At 40.1% G+C, this 13,776-nt stretch overlaps 1 protein-coding gene across 2 annotated transcripts in view; it reads right to left on the reverse strand.

Annotated features, from left to right (window-relative positions):
• KLHL13 (kelch like family member 13) overlaps window positions 1–11,776 on the reverse strand; it is a 219,018-nt gene extending 207,242 nt beyond the window's left edge. Inside the window, exon 1 of one of the 2 annotated variants that reach the window (XM_030934700.1) lies at window positions 11,418–11,776. The gene's annotated coding sequence lies outside the window, so the exon portion shown is untranslated. The remainder of the gene's footprint in view (window positions 1–11,417) is intronic. The other variant, XM_030934699.1, reaches the window with a different exon arrangement.
• Between the last annotated feature and the right edge of the window lie 2,000 nt (window positions 11,777–13,776).

Below are 13,776 nucleotides of genomic sequence, written 5' to 3' on the forward strand. Positions count from 1 at the left end.
AGCAAATTTCTCTTTTTGAGGTGACGAAAATGTTCTAAAATTGTGGTAACAGTTGCTCAGCTCTGTGAGTATACTAAACACTACTGAATTATATTAAACAGGTAAATTGTATGATGAGTGAATTATATCTTAGTAAAGCCGTTAAATATTTTTTTAACACAGGATTGTGAAGTCAAATATTGTACACAAAAACAAAGCTCTGATTAGCTGCCAGTAAAAAGATTCTCAATTTGTTTTAACCTTTAAAGTTTTTTTCCGGTTTAAAATAAACACACCCACACACACATATACAGACATGCACCTGTGCACACACACATGCACATATGTACACATAGCTTTGGGCATTAAAATATTCAGAAATATGTTCCTTGCTTTTCAATAAGACCTCCTTGAAAAGTGCCTTCTTCAAAATATCTTTCCAACATGCCTTTTTTAAATATCATGCTCCCTTATATTATGGCTTCTGTCAGAGACAGAATGAAAGGAAGTGTTGTGGTTAAAAGCATAGACTCAAGAATCAGACTACATGGATTTTATTCCTAGCTCTTATATTTATTAGGTGTGTAACCACAGGCAAGTTATCCAGCTCTATGTGCCTCAGTTTCCTCATCTGTAAAATGGGGCTAGTAATAGTTCCTACCTCATCGTATTGTTATGTGGTTTAAACGTATCAATGCATCAGATGCACTTGGAAGGGTCCCAGGCTCATAATGAGTGCAATAATGATTTATTAGTCACTGGCTGGTAATAACATTTGTATTGGCCGATATCAAATTGACTCATGTTCTCTGTTGCCCCTGGCAAGATTACAACCTATTTCAGGGCAGTGAATACATTTTCTACCTCCTAGTAGAGTGCTTAACGTATAATTGCTTGTTCATAAATGTTTATGTGGATACTGCACCTATATGATACCAAAAATACTTATAAAATTCTTACTAAATCCAAAACTCATTTTGATAAATACCAAATTGTGCAAGAAAGTGTATAGGTATAGAATGTAGGTATCACAACTACTGACATTTTGCTTTAACCCCATCAATTGAAAGGCTACAGATATTAAAGGATCCTTTGGGCTAAAGAGCTTTTAATATCATTAGTACAATAGAAACTAAAGGCCTACTCTTAGCTCCACCTCACAGGATGTAACCCTTCTGCAATTTACTTAAACTCACTGTGCATACTCCACAGGAATAAACAGAATAAGGACAGTTAATCATGCTTCAAAAGAAAGATGTTCTAAAAATAAAGGGTATTATCTTTATTTAAGGTTTCAGCTAATGACCTAATGGTAGAGTAAGTCTAATTTTTCTAAAATATATATATATATTTGACTATTGTCTTTTTATCATCAAATGATACTGACAATGATCACTATCTACAAATGTAGGTATCACTGATAATAAATATTTCACCAATATAGTGAGCTAAGCTTTTCAAGCACTTGGATATACATTATCTTAATAACAGTCACAAAAACCTGTGAATATACAGTATATGACCACTGTGTTACCTGGTCTTTTCCCTTCTGTGCACCTGTGGCATTTCATAACCAAGGATTATCTGCCTCATCATTTGTCTGACATTGGAACCAAAGGGCATCATGTAAGAAAGTAGGAAAGGTACATTCATGTACTTTCAACTTAAAAGATTAGTCTATCTCTCTAACATCTAAAGCTGTTCTCAATACTCCATTTAGACTTATCCATTCATCAAAGCTACTATCAAACTTTTATCTTCTCTTAAAGTATTATTTGATGTGTTATTAATCATGATAAAAACTTGAAATAACCATAACAACTCAAAATCCATAAAAAGACATCATTCACAACAGAATTATACCTCTTCTCAATGACTTAACTATTACAAATGCTTCAGTATTTTCTTCTTTGGGGACTTAAAATCTGGAACAATTAGCGATAAATCAGAAAAATGTGTGACCTCTGTGATTATCAGAAGACCAAATGTTTTCATGTTTAAAAGACAACATTGTTCATAGCATACATTATCCTGCATATCCCTTTTCCTTCAAAATGGATATTAAAATTTAAAATCCTATTAAACCAAACAGTATCACATTTAAATAAATATTGGGTTAATTGTATTAAAAACTGACATTTTTCTTGGATTCAATGTGATGCCATATTTGAGTAAATAATAAGCCAAGCATTCACCATAAACTTTCTCGTCTGCCAGAAAACTAGTGTTACTTCTAAACAGTCTACTCACCACTTACGAGATGCACATTCGAAAAATAGCATTTCAGCTAGGATTAAGACAATATAAACAAAGAAGATACACAATAGCCCCTCACATTTCTGCTTCATATATGATTGGCAAAGCTCCTATAGTATGCTCCAAGTTATCAACTAATTCAGCCACAAATCAATGAAAATAGTCAATAATAAGTAAAGTTATATTTCATATGTGGCTTAAGTGTGCTTAGCACTCTATATGCGTTATTAATTTAATCCTTAAACTAGATGAGATAGTTTACAAGGGAGATAAACAAGGTTCAGAGAGGTGAAGCAAGTTGCCCAACAAGAGGCAGTCAGGATTTGAACCCAAGCCTATGATTCCAAGGTTCAAGATCATAGCCATTAAGCTCTACTGCCTTTCCACTAAGAAATATCCAAGAGTGAGGCCAGGTGCAGTGGCTCATGTCTGTAATCCCAGCAAATTGGGAAAATGAGGATTGCTTGAGCCCAGGACCAGCCTGAGCAACATGGTGAAACCCTGTCTCTACAAAAAATACATAAAATTAGCCAGGCATGGTGGCATGCACCTGTAGTCCCAGCTACTTGGGAGGCTGTGGTGGGAGGATCACTTGAACTTGGGAGGTTGAAGCTGTAGTGATCCTTGGCTTTGCACCACTGCACTCCAGCCTGAGTGACAGAGTGAGACCCTGTCATCTTAAGAGGAAAAAGAAACATCCAAGAGTGGAACAGAAAACTTTGTTGAAATGATCTTTAGAAATGTATCGCCATTTTTTAAAAGTGGGACCAAGAAACAAAACTCTACAAGCTACAAGCAAAACTCTTATCTCCTTTTACTGAACAGACTGTAAAAGCACTTCACACGTAGACTATAAAGACCATCCATTAATCACAATCCTCTATACCCATATCCTTATAAGCTTTGAGTAGTAACACAACAATATAACAATGTCAGGCCCTGTGAACTATGTCTGGCATGGAACAACAATGAAAGTGGGACTGCAATAATGAAAATCAGTTGAAAGATTTAGTGTTTGACTTACTCCATTTACTTTCACTCCCTTTCTTCACTGCCTTTTTCGTCTTCATCTTTCTCATCTGGAGCAAATTAAACCATCACGTTGTAACAGGCATTCCTCCAATGCTCTGCTGGCCTATTTTCAAAACCATCTCAAACTGTAGAAACCTTTTATCAACCTCAAAGCACATAATCCTTGACAACTTTCTTCTAGTATTGACTATTTTAGTGGACAGCAATTAACAAAGCAATTTGTACCCTATGTTGTAAATGAAAGCAACTTTAAAGTTAGCAAAAGTAAACTTCAAATCAGTGAGACAGGCAAGTGTGCACAGAACAAGGCAAAGCTTTGACACCAAGAACTGTGCTGCTTTAAGTTCGTGGTCCTTGTGTTCTAATAACCTCTAACCCTTCTTTTTTTTTTTTTTTTTTTTTATTTTTTGAAACAGGTTCTCACTCCATCACTCAGACTGAAGAGCAGTGGTGTGATTACAGCCCACTGCAACCTCGAACTCCTGGGCTCAAGGGATCCTCCTGCCTAAACCTCCCAAGTAGTTGAGACTATAGGCGTGTGCCTCCATGCCCAGCTAATTTTTTAATTTTTTTTTGTTGTTGTTGTTGTTCTTATAGAGACAGGGTCTCGCTTTGTTGACCAGGATAGTCTTGAACTCCTGGGCTCAAGCAATGCTCCCGCCTAGGCATCCCAAAGTGTTGGGATAACAGGAGTGAGCCACTGTGTCTGGCCTAATAACCTCTAATCTTAAGATATCATTCCCTAGGCAGGTCCTTCATAGTCACCCTTAGCCATTACCCACCAACATTAAAAACTCTGTAAGAACTCAACACATGTTTAGATTTAGACCATTAGACCAAGGGTAGCCAATATGTACCCTTGAAATTGCGCAACAGAGAAAAACATTAATGTCCATTAACTTTTCCACAGGTCATCATGGGAATTTATGGCTATGAAAATGTTTGGGCGTTTGACTAAAAGAACAGATTCGGGCAGTACAGCACCACCTCAGTGTTTTCCAAAGGGTCATCTCAGGGTTACCACAGCTGTCCTTGTAAGCAGAGACTTTCTCTGAAATACTGGGGTTTACCTCAAATTTTCTATGAATATTGCTTTCTAAGGCAAATTCATGTATCTGAATTTGCTTAAAGATTTTTAAATAGCTACCAGTTAACGTTCTCCTAAATCTCTGTGTAAAACCCATGCTTCAAGAAAATACAAGCTGCTTTATTTTGCGGCTCCTGGGCGCACTACCTTGTCACCACCCAGCTCAGTCAGTACATGTGCTCCACTTTAAAGGACCCAAAGTAATGGAAAGAGCACTAGATAGAGATTCTATTTGTTTAGACTAGCACAATGCTTGGAATATAATAGGCACTTAATAAGTATTTGTTGAATGAATTGGCAGGATGGTTTCAAGGACTAGTTTTCAACTGCAAGAAAATTGCAGAAAAAATCCTTTGAGACATATAATTACTGGCAACCCCACAAAAGTAAAGAAAAAATAAAAACAGGCCAGGCACAGTGGCTCATGCCTGTAATCCCAATACTTTGGGAGGCCATGGCATGAGGATCACTTGAGGCCAGAGGTTCAAGACCAGCCTGGGCAGCACAGTGAGACCTCATCTCTACAAAAAACAAAAACTTAAGAAAATATACCAATTGTATATTGGTAAAGAACAAGAAAATTCATTTTGTTTTAGTTTAGTCAGAAAGGAAAATGCTATCAAGATGTTATATAAAGATAATACCGTGGGGGATTGTGTTAGGATAATTAAAACCCAGTTCATATCACGGACACCAAGAAGAGTTTTCAATTAACTCTTGGGTTTTCCTTTGCATGTTTTTAATCTTAATGATGTCAAGTTTACAGAGGAAAATAAAGAATTGTAACGCACACTCATGTTCCCATGTAACCATGCAGGGCGCTGGGGCTAAGGAAGGTCAGGAATCATGTCTCATTTGTTTTATTCCTTTCTCTTGCTTTTTTTTTTGTTGTTGTTGTTGTTGAAATTGAGTCTCACCCTGTCACCAGGCTGGAGTGCAGTGGCACGATCTTGGCTCACTGCAACCTCTGACTCCCTGACTCAAGCGATTCTCCTGCCTCAGCCTCCCGAGTAGCTGGGATTACAGACACATGCCACCACGCCCAGCTCATTTTTGTATTTTTAGTAGAGACGAGGTTTCACCATGTTGGCCAGGATAGTCTCGATCTCCTGACCTCATGATCTACCCGCCTTGGCCTCCCAAAGTGCTGGGATTATAGGCGTGAGCCACCATGCCCGGCTTTCTCTTGCTTTTAATACAGATTTCTATACACATTAGCAGTTCAACAAATGTTCAACAACTACAAAAAAAAATAAGTGTCTAATCACATTAAATAAACTCTTAACTGAATTTCTTACCCCCGCCTCCACAAAAGACTCTCTTGTGCTAAAGAAGCATAGTTTGGTTTAAATAACAACAGAAAAACAAAAAGTAAAGTGCTCTGAATGGTATCAGATGAGAGTACCAACAGACGAGTCTTGGCTCATTTCAATTACATGACCCTGCCGTATCTATTTCCCTATGACATGAGGACCATTCAGCGAGTCCTCTATTCACAGAGTTACTGCATGAGTCAATCAGTACATATTTACATGGTAACTATTATGAGCAAGCTATTGTGGAAAGATAAAGTAGTTTATTTACCTCCCTAATCACCACCCACAGCAACAACATACTATGTGCAAGGCCTGATTTAAGCAGTTTACTGCAAAGTGTACAATCTCATTTAAAAATCTTGGTGCCAGATGTGTTTCTGAATTTAGAAATGTCCAGACCTTTAGACAGGAAATAAACTTCATATACCATATGTTATGTAATACACCATTAGGGTCTATGGTGCAACCCAATAAACATATTAGCAATTCTATAGCAAAACAAAATAAAGATCAACATTAAGTAGAACAAAGACCATAAATACCCTATGCCAGTTTAAGTCAGGTTTTGCCACCACATGAGTTTTGGTATCTAAGTTACCAAATAACATTTTTATCAGTTTTCAGAGCTTTTGAAATTTAAAAATTGCAAACAAATTGTGGGCCTAGGCCGGGGGAGGTGGCTCACACCTGCAATCCCAGCACTTTGGGAGCCCAAGATGGGTGGATCACCTGAGGTCAAGAGTTTGAGACCAGCCTCGCCAACATGGTGAAACCCGTCTCTACTAAAAATAAAAAGTTAGGCCAGGAGCAGTGGCTCACGCCTGTAATCCCAACACTTTGGGAGGCCGAAGCGGGCGGATCACGAGGTCAGGAGATAGAAACCATCATCGCTAACATGGTGAAACCCCGTCTCTACTAAAAATACAAAAAATTAGCCTGGCATGATGGCATGCACCTGCAGTCCCAGCTACTCAGGAGGCTGAGGTAGGAGAATCGCTTGAACCCGGGAGGCAGAGGTTACAGTGAGCCGGGATCATGCCACTACACTCCAGCCTGGGCAACAGAGCCAGACTCCGTCTCAACAACAAAAAAAGAAAGAAAGAAAGAAAAAGAAAAAGTGGGCCTAGCTAATTCATGTAATCTTTGCAAGCACCATAGGAGGCAAGTTCTATTATCTCTTTTTTACATATAAGATAACTGAGGTACAGAGAGGTTTACTAACTCACCCAGCGTCCCACAACTGTTAAGTCTCCTAGCTGGAATTGAAACCTAGGTGGCCTAGCTCCAGAGCTTGAACTCTGAACAAGTATGCTCTACAACCTCTCTCAGAAACCACTTCAGAACACCGGACAAACACATGAAAAGTAAAACAGTATTAAATCATCTAATATCAAAAAATTAATAGGAGAAACATCACAAGACAGCATTTATTCATTATTCAATAATTATTTACAAAGTGTATACTATGTGCTGGGTGCTCAGAATACAACAGTGAGCGAACCAGATAAGGTCTAGGTCGCCTTCATGAAGCCAGAGGCAAGTGGGGAGATGGCCAGGCATCAAAATAAGCATAATTGTGACACAATAGGGCAAGTGCTGTTCACCTTCAGATAGGGAGATCTAGTTCAATGAGGAATAGTGTAATAGGACCTGGGATTCGAAATGACAAAAAAGACATGGCATCCATTTGACAAGCACCTACTGTGCACCTACTCTATGCCAAGAATAATGCTAAGCACAAAAGTTCCAAACTGGGGAAAATCAGTTTAAGTCAATAGAGATTTGTGAAACAGAATAATAAGGACATATGGGAAAGTAGGCTGGGATCAAATCATGGAGGATCCTTGCTTGAGTGGCTCAGTTAAGGAGGAAGTTGATCCTGCAGGCACTGATCAAGGTTATTTTGCATGTTATTCCCCCACAATATTAGGATTTACTCCTATGGAATGTCAATAATCATCTGCATTCCTATTTGGGACCAACTAGACCTCAAAGCTGGATTGCTTTCAAGGAAGGGCTTAGGGCAATAAATTCATTGAAGCTTCAGGAAACACAGTAGCCCTAATCTCTCAAGGAATAAAAGTATGGCCATTTGAAAATGTTGGAGAGGCAACAGGTAAAAGAAAATAAGCCCTTCTTAAAATTCCAAAGGCCCTTTCTAAAACCTAGGTTATTCCTTTATACACAAATAAAATGTCCAACCTTCCAAAGGAAACATATTTCCATGAGAAAATAAGACATCATTCTTCGAAAAATAAATTCTTAAGTTGAACAATGATCTGATTTTTAATAAAGTTGGTGACAACTTACCTTGTAGCACAAGTCACAATGTGACAGTGGAAAGTAAACTGCCTTTCAACATACTCACCTCAGTGTTCCCATTCCCCCATCCCCTTACCTAAACAGAGTAGAGGAACTGGATTACATGATTATTTAGCATATTGATCATACAGTCTTTTTTTATTCTCAGGTATTAATATAAATGACTGAGTGAGCAGACATTCTATTTATCCTCTGCAAAACTTTTTTTTAATTTCCTTGGATAATTTTTTTAAGCCAATGACCTTCCCCAGGAAAGACTCTTCAGTGGCTTCCTATTGTTCTAAGAATCAAACCCAAATTCTTTCTCAGGACCTCCAAGTCCTATTTATCTGTTATTGAGCTGCTTCTAGGCTCTGTAACATCTTCTTTAATCACTACCAGCTCACTAGGATCCAGTCATGCTGACTTGCTTTCTGCTCTTCAAAAACGCCAAGTCTCTTTTTCCCCTCTCAAGGCCTTGGCTCTTACTCCTCTCTGCAAGAATGTTATCTGGGGAATGTTCTCCCAGATCCTGACAAGGTAGGCCTATTCTCTCTTCTCTTTCAGGTCTCTGCTCAATCATCTTCTCTGAGAGGCCTTTTCTGACTTCCGACACTAAAATAGGCCCTTCCTAGTTATCTGTATCATATTCCCCTACTTATTTTCATTGCTGTTACTACAGTCTATAAGGATCTTCTTCATTTGTTTGCTTGTTTATTGTCTATATTCTCTGGTAGAATATAAGCACTGTGATACTCCACAAGAGCAAAGATCATGCTTTATAAGGTTTATCATTGTGCCTAATACAGGGCCTTGGCACACAAGTATCCAATAGATTTTGTAAAATAAATTAGTAAATGAATGAATGATACAAAAAACTGATTGTTATGAACATCAGTAACTTGAGAAAGCCGTTTTTATAATTTTGAGATAGTTTCTCTGGGGCTATTCATTTCTCTACAGTCTTTCCACATTTTCTGAAATAATTCCTGGAAATTTGTTGTATTATTTCATAGCAATAAAAATACATCGGTTTCAATCAGTGGATTTAAGAAAAAAAATATTTTCAAGAGGTTTTAGTGGTTTACCAAACATCAATAAAAATCAAACAATTTGAAAATTGGTCAGTCTCATTTCACTACCACAAGTCAAATTACATGAAGAAAGAGAATGTGAAATGTAAATAAAATGAGAAAGAAGATAATCCAATAAATAAGTGCAGTTACATTTAGTAATAACAGAAATATCCAGTCTGATAATCTCTAGGTGTACCAGATGGACTATCAAACACATATTGAGTCATATTGAAGATTTAGAGCAAAATGCTTATGGCTAACTCACATCCACCTTTATTCTTTTCCTGGCAAATATAGTCTTACTATGCAATCACATTACTAGCAATCTTAGCTTAGATTTTGTATCAATAACAATCATGAAAAGAAAAAAGTAAGAAAATAGTATAAACTCTTTTCCTTGAAAAAGTTGTAAGTTTTTATGTCTTTTGAGAATGGTTTGCTAAGAAAATTACAGATTTAGAAAGGTGGGCCTATTAGAATAAGTGCCCTTTCCCTGCTACATTCCATTTTTTAATAAACCTCAAGTAAACCCAGGAATTTACCAAATCAATTGGGAAACTACAAATCATCTGCAAGTTATCTAACTAAATGGATAAGCAATAGGCTGTACTTTTCTTGTGAAAACTACTTTCTTCAGAACATCAACTAAGCCTTATATAATCACACTACACTTTTTGAAGTGTGTTTATAAAAATGGCAGATTAAAAACCTTGGGCTTTTTAATAACTGAAGCTCTTATTTATCTGTTTTTTAAATACATCATTTGATGTTGCAGCAGAAACTACTCTCATCTCACTGCCATAAGAAGTGCCACCGGGACAGTGAAATTTAGCCATTATCTTCATTCACAACCTGGTTTCTTCTGAGATTGCTGCCAATCAGTGCACACTGTGTCAATGGCAACACTAGGTCACACATCAGGCAAACAACTCTTTTGCCGTTAAGTATGAGGCTATTAATAAGAACTTGCAGTTAAGAGAGCTAATATTTTTAGATGTAAAATGATGTCATAAATGCTGAATTATTTCATTTTTCTCAGTTTTTAAATTTGAACACTAGATACAGCCTATTTCCAAAAACACAGCTGCATATGTCAGCATGTGCTTGTTCACTGGTATTTGCCTCCACTGTGTGCTTCTCCATTCAGTTTTCTTCACACACTAATTGCAGTATGGAAGTGAGCAAATGAACCTCAGTATGGGAGCTAACACCACAACTACATGGGGAGAAAGTGATATCGCTAAGAGTGAGTAGTCTTTTTTGTAACTACGTGGTTTTAAAATACGCTGCTTTTAGAGGGTTTATACAAATATGAAATCTACTGTTAAGAAACTGTGGCTTCAAAAAAAATAATAAATTTTAAAAAAGCAGGTGCCCTCCAGAGACAGTTTTAAATCCCAGCGTTTCTTAGTCTCCATTCAATGTGCTTAGTTACCAGCCTATGCTAACTTGAACGACTTTATCCCAAACCACTAAAGTCCTCTGACTACATTAAAACTATGAACATTCCAGTTTACAATTAGAGAAATGGAGCCAGGCATCACAAGCCCCACCAATCCTCTCTCTCAGGCCTGCTCAGCAGCCAGGGCAGAATCAGATTTAGGACCATGTACGAAGATTGCGTACAAACATATATACATACATTTTAAGTGACTATTGTTCTTGGGCTAAGTTAATGAAACCTAGAAAGAAACTTTAAAGTTCCCTAGTTGATATTTACTAAGGCTATTTAGTGAAGGAATGATCTCATCACTTTCAGTAAACTGTAGCCTAGACTATAAGCCTCCACGAAAATCATTAGTCAACTGTGATTAAACAAACAAACAAAAAAAAGTCAAAATATTCACAGCTGAAGACATTCAGAGCGAAGTTAAAAGGTTCGAGGAAGAAGAGGAGTGTGCTCCTGACTTGGGAGCCAGCAGAGGAGCCTCCTAAGTTAGAAGCTTCTGAAGGAGAGATGGATTAGGAGGCACAAAGCAGAAACTGTTAGAGGGCAAGAGATAGTGGGGCCGGGGCGGGCAGAGGGACCCCAGACCTTCAGGGCAGCAACAGCGAAGCCCAGAGAAGAAAATCTTGGAAAGATGACAAAGAAGCACAGGAAAGCCGGCTTCTGGGGTCCTAGAAGAACCCAGGCGTCCGACGGAGCCAGAAGGACCGGGAGAACGGGATGCGAAGGTGTACGGATGAGGGCGCGCACCAGCACGCGGGAGAAAAAGAGGGGGCGGCGGGCAAAACGAAGCTGGTTCCCTGCTCCTTTGCTCCTCTGCCCCTGGTACAGATCGCAACTCCTCGCCGCGCACCGCGCAGCGCCAGGTCCGGAGGCAGGGAAGCGGCTGATGGAGCCCCTGTGACTTCGGGACCCTGCCTCACCTTGCTCGCCGCGTCCTGGCGTCGCGCCGCTAGTCCGCCGGGTGCTGCGCTCCGAGGGCCAAAGAGGGAGTCTCGCGGCGCAGCTGGGGCACCCTCCTGCTGCGAGGCACCAGCACCCGCACCTTCGCACCCTCTGCTAGTCCCGGCCACTTCACCCTGTCCTGGCGCAAGAGGAGAGCACGGACCCTAACCCGAATGCCGCTCCAGTTATTTTCAAAACTCCCCGTTCCAGGCTTCCCGGGAATGGGAGCTGAGCTACTGTGGCCGCAGCAGCAGAGCCTCCGCCTGACCTCACCAGGGTGTGGGGGGGACTGCTGAGGGAGGGGGGCGGGAACCCAGTTGGGGAGGGAGGGGGCAGTGGGGGGAGGGAGAGCGCGGGCGGGGGAAACATGGCGGCGGGGGTGGCCCCGGCGGCGCCTGCGCGGGAGGCAGGGTGGCGGGGAGCTGTGGCTAGGACAGTGTGTGGGGTCCCAACGGAACTCCCAGGCTGTAGCCAAAGCTTGACAGGGCCGGACCCTGAAGCTGAATGACCGCTAAGTGGCCCTCACGCCTCCGAAACCGGAGGGTCGGGTGTGAGCCCACATGGCTTCTAGTGCCGGGAGGCAGAGAAAGTGAAAAGTGTCAAGTATCCAAGGACAACAGTGCAGCCGCCCCGGGTTAGCCACTCCAAGGAGGTCCACCCGTGCTTTCTGCCAGCCGTGGCCTCGGCCTCCTCATAGTCACGGCGGGGCCCCTGCAAAGGGTGTGCTCTGGAAGCGGTGCCACCTCACCTCAGTGGGGCCCACATCTCAAAATAAGCCTGACCCAGGCTCTCACACAAATACCACTCTTCTAGTGGGATAAGCGCTTCATCCCTCCCCCTCCCTGCTGCAGTACACAACATTAAGAAAGAGGAAGGATAAAAACTATAAATAACTGTTTAACATTTTACTGAGCGTCTGCTATGAACCAAGCACTGAAGCTTCAACTTACCTAATTCACAGCTACTCTGTAAGTTACACACTATTGTCTCCATCTTACAAGTGACAAATCTGAGGTGTATAGGTTAAGCAAGTTGCCAGAGGTTACGTAAATAGTAAGTGACAGAGCGGGACTCAGGATCCCAAGCTGTGTGATTCTGGAACCCAGGCTCTTAACTATGCGAACTGCTTCCCAACTCTGGTGGGACTGCTCTTCTAAGTCAGAATCTTGATTCTGTTCTATCAGCCTAGCCCCCAACAAAAACCCCCGTCAAGCCTGTTTTTCCCCTTGCTTGTCTTCTATTCATTCTTTGCCTTCTTGACGGTTACAGCCTGGGGCCACCTTCTTACACCTCTTCCTTTGCCCTTCCTTGCCTTTCTACTTATAATTCCAGACTCCTCCTTGGGAAAATAAAGGGAGTTTGCTCTTAGCAACCAGTTTAATCACTGTTGTGATTTTTTTCTTTGGCTGTTTTTTGTTTTGTTTTTTTTTTTTCTTAAGGAAGTGATGCGGTGAGTGTGGAATCTTTATGTTTTCTAGGATTTCTCCCTCTGGGATCTGAGATCTTCAACATTGCTGACTTTGTATTTCAACTTACATACACTGAAATTCTAGCAGAAGGTTTTAGGTAAATTTGAGAATAATCAGCTACTCAAAAACTTGCTAGAACTAAAGATAATACCACATTGTTGGACTTTACCAAATATTCAAAGAACTCCAAATATACATAGAATTTGCATTATTACCATTTACCTGCAAGTGTATTGAACCCAATTCCCCTTTGTTAACAGGAATGCATCCATTGGCTTCTCCACTATGCTTATTCAATAATTATTGTACAGCTACCTTACACACTAAATGCTTATTAGGTAGAAAGCACCTTTTACAGAAGTTTACAATCTCACTGAGGTGATATATTTCAAGCAATCACTTTTAGCATGTATCAAAAACCTGGCACATAAGTTAAAAAAAAAAAAGTACAAACTGAGCTGGTGTACACTCGAGTCACTGCTTTATCCTGCCATAAAAAGGTTCAAGTGGGGTTAGTTTATAATAAGTTTCTCCCACAGAAAGGCCAGTAAAAATGGGACAATCCAGTGTGGCCAAGCAGGCCTTATCTACACAAAGAGAAAACCCTCATAGCAAGGTTGTTGAGATGGGGACAACTATAGGATCTGCATTTGAACTACCAGTAGCTTGCACAGATTCTCAGTTAAAAAAGAAGAAGAAGAAGAAGAAAGAAAAAGAACTGGCAGTAAGATATTACAAATATAGTTATCCAATAGAAGTCCATTGCTGTTTGTTTGGGTTCGGGTGCTTTATCTGAATACTTAATCTACTGGATAGAGCACTAGACTTGGAGTCAGAAGACAATTTATGTACTATGTGACATTAAGTT

Source organism: Rhinopithecus roxellana, chromosome 7 (assembly GCF_007565055.1).
Source record: "Rhinopithecus roxellana isolate Shanxi Qingling chromosome 7, ASM756505v1, whole genome shotgun sequence".
NCBI classification, from domain to species: domain Eukaryota; kingdom Metazoa; phylum Chordata; class Mammalia; order Primates; family Cercopithecidae; genus Rhinopithecus; species Rhinopithecus roxellana.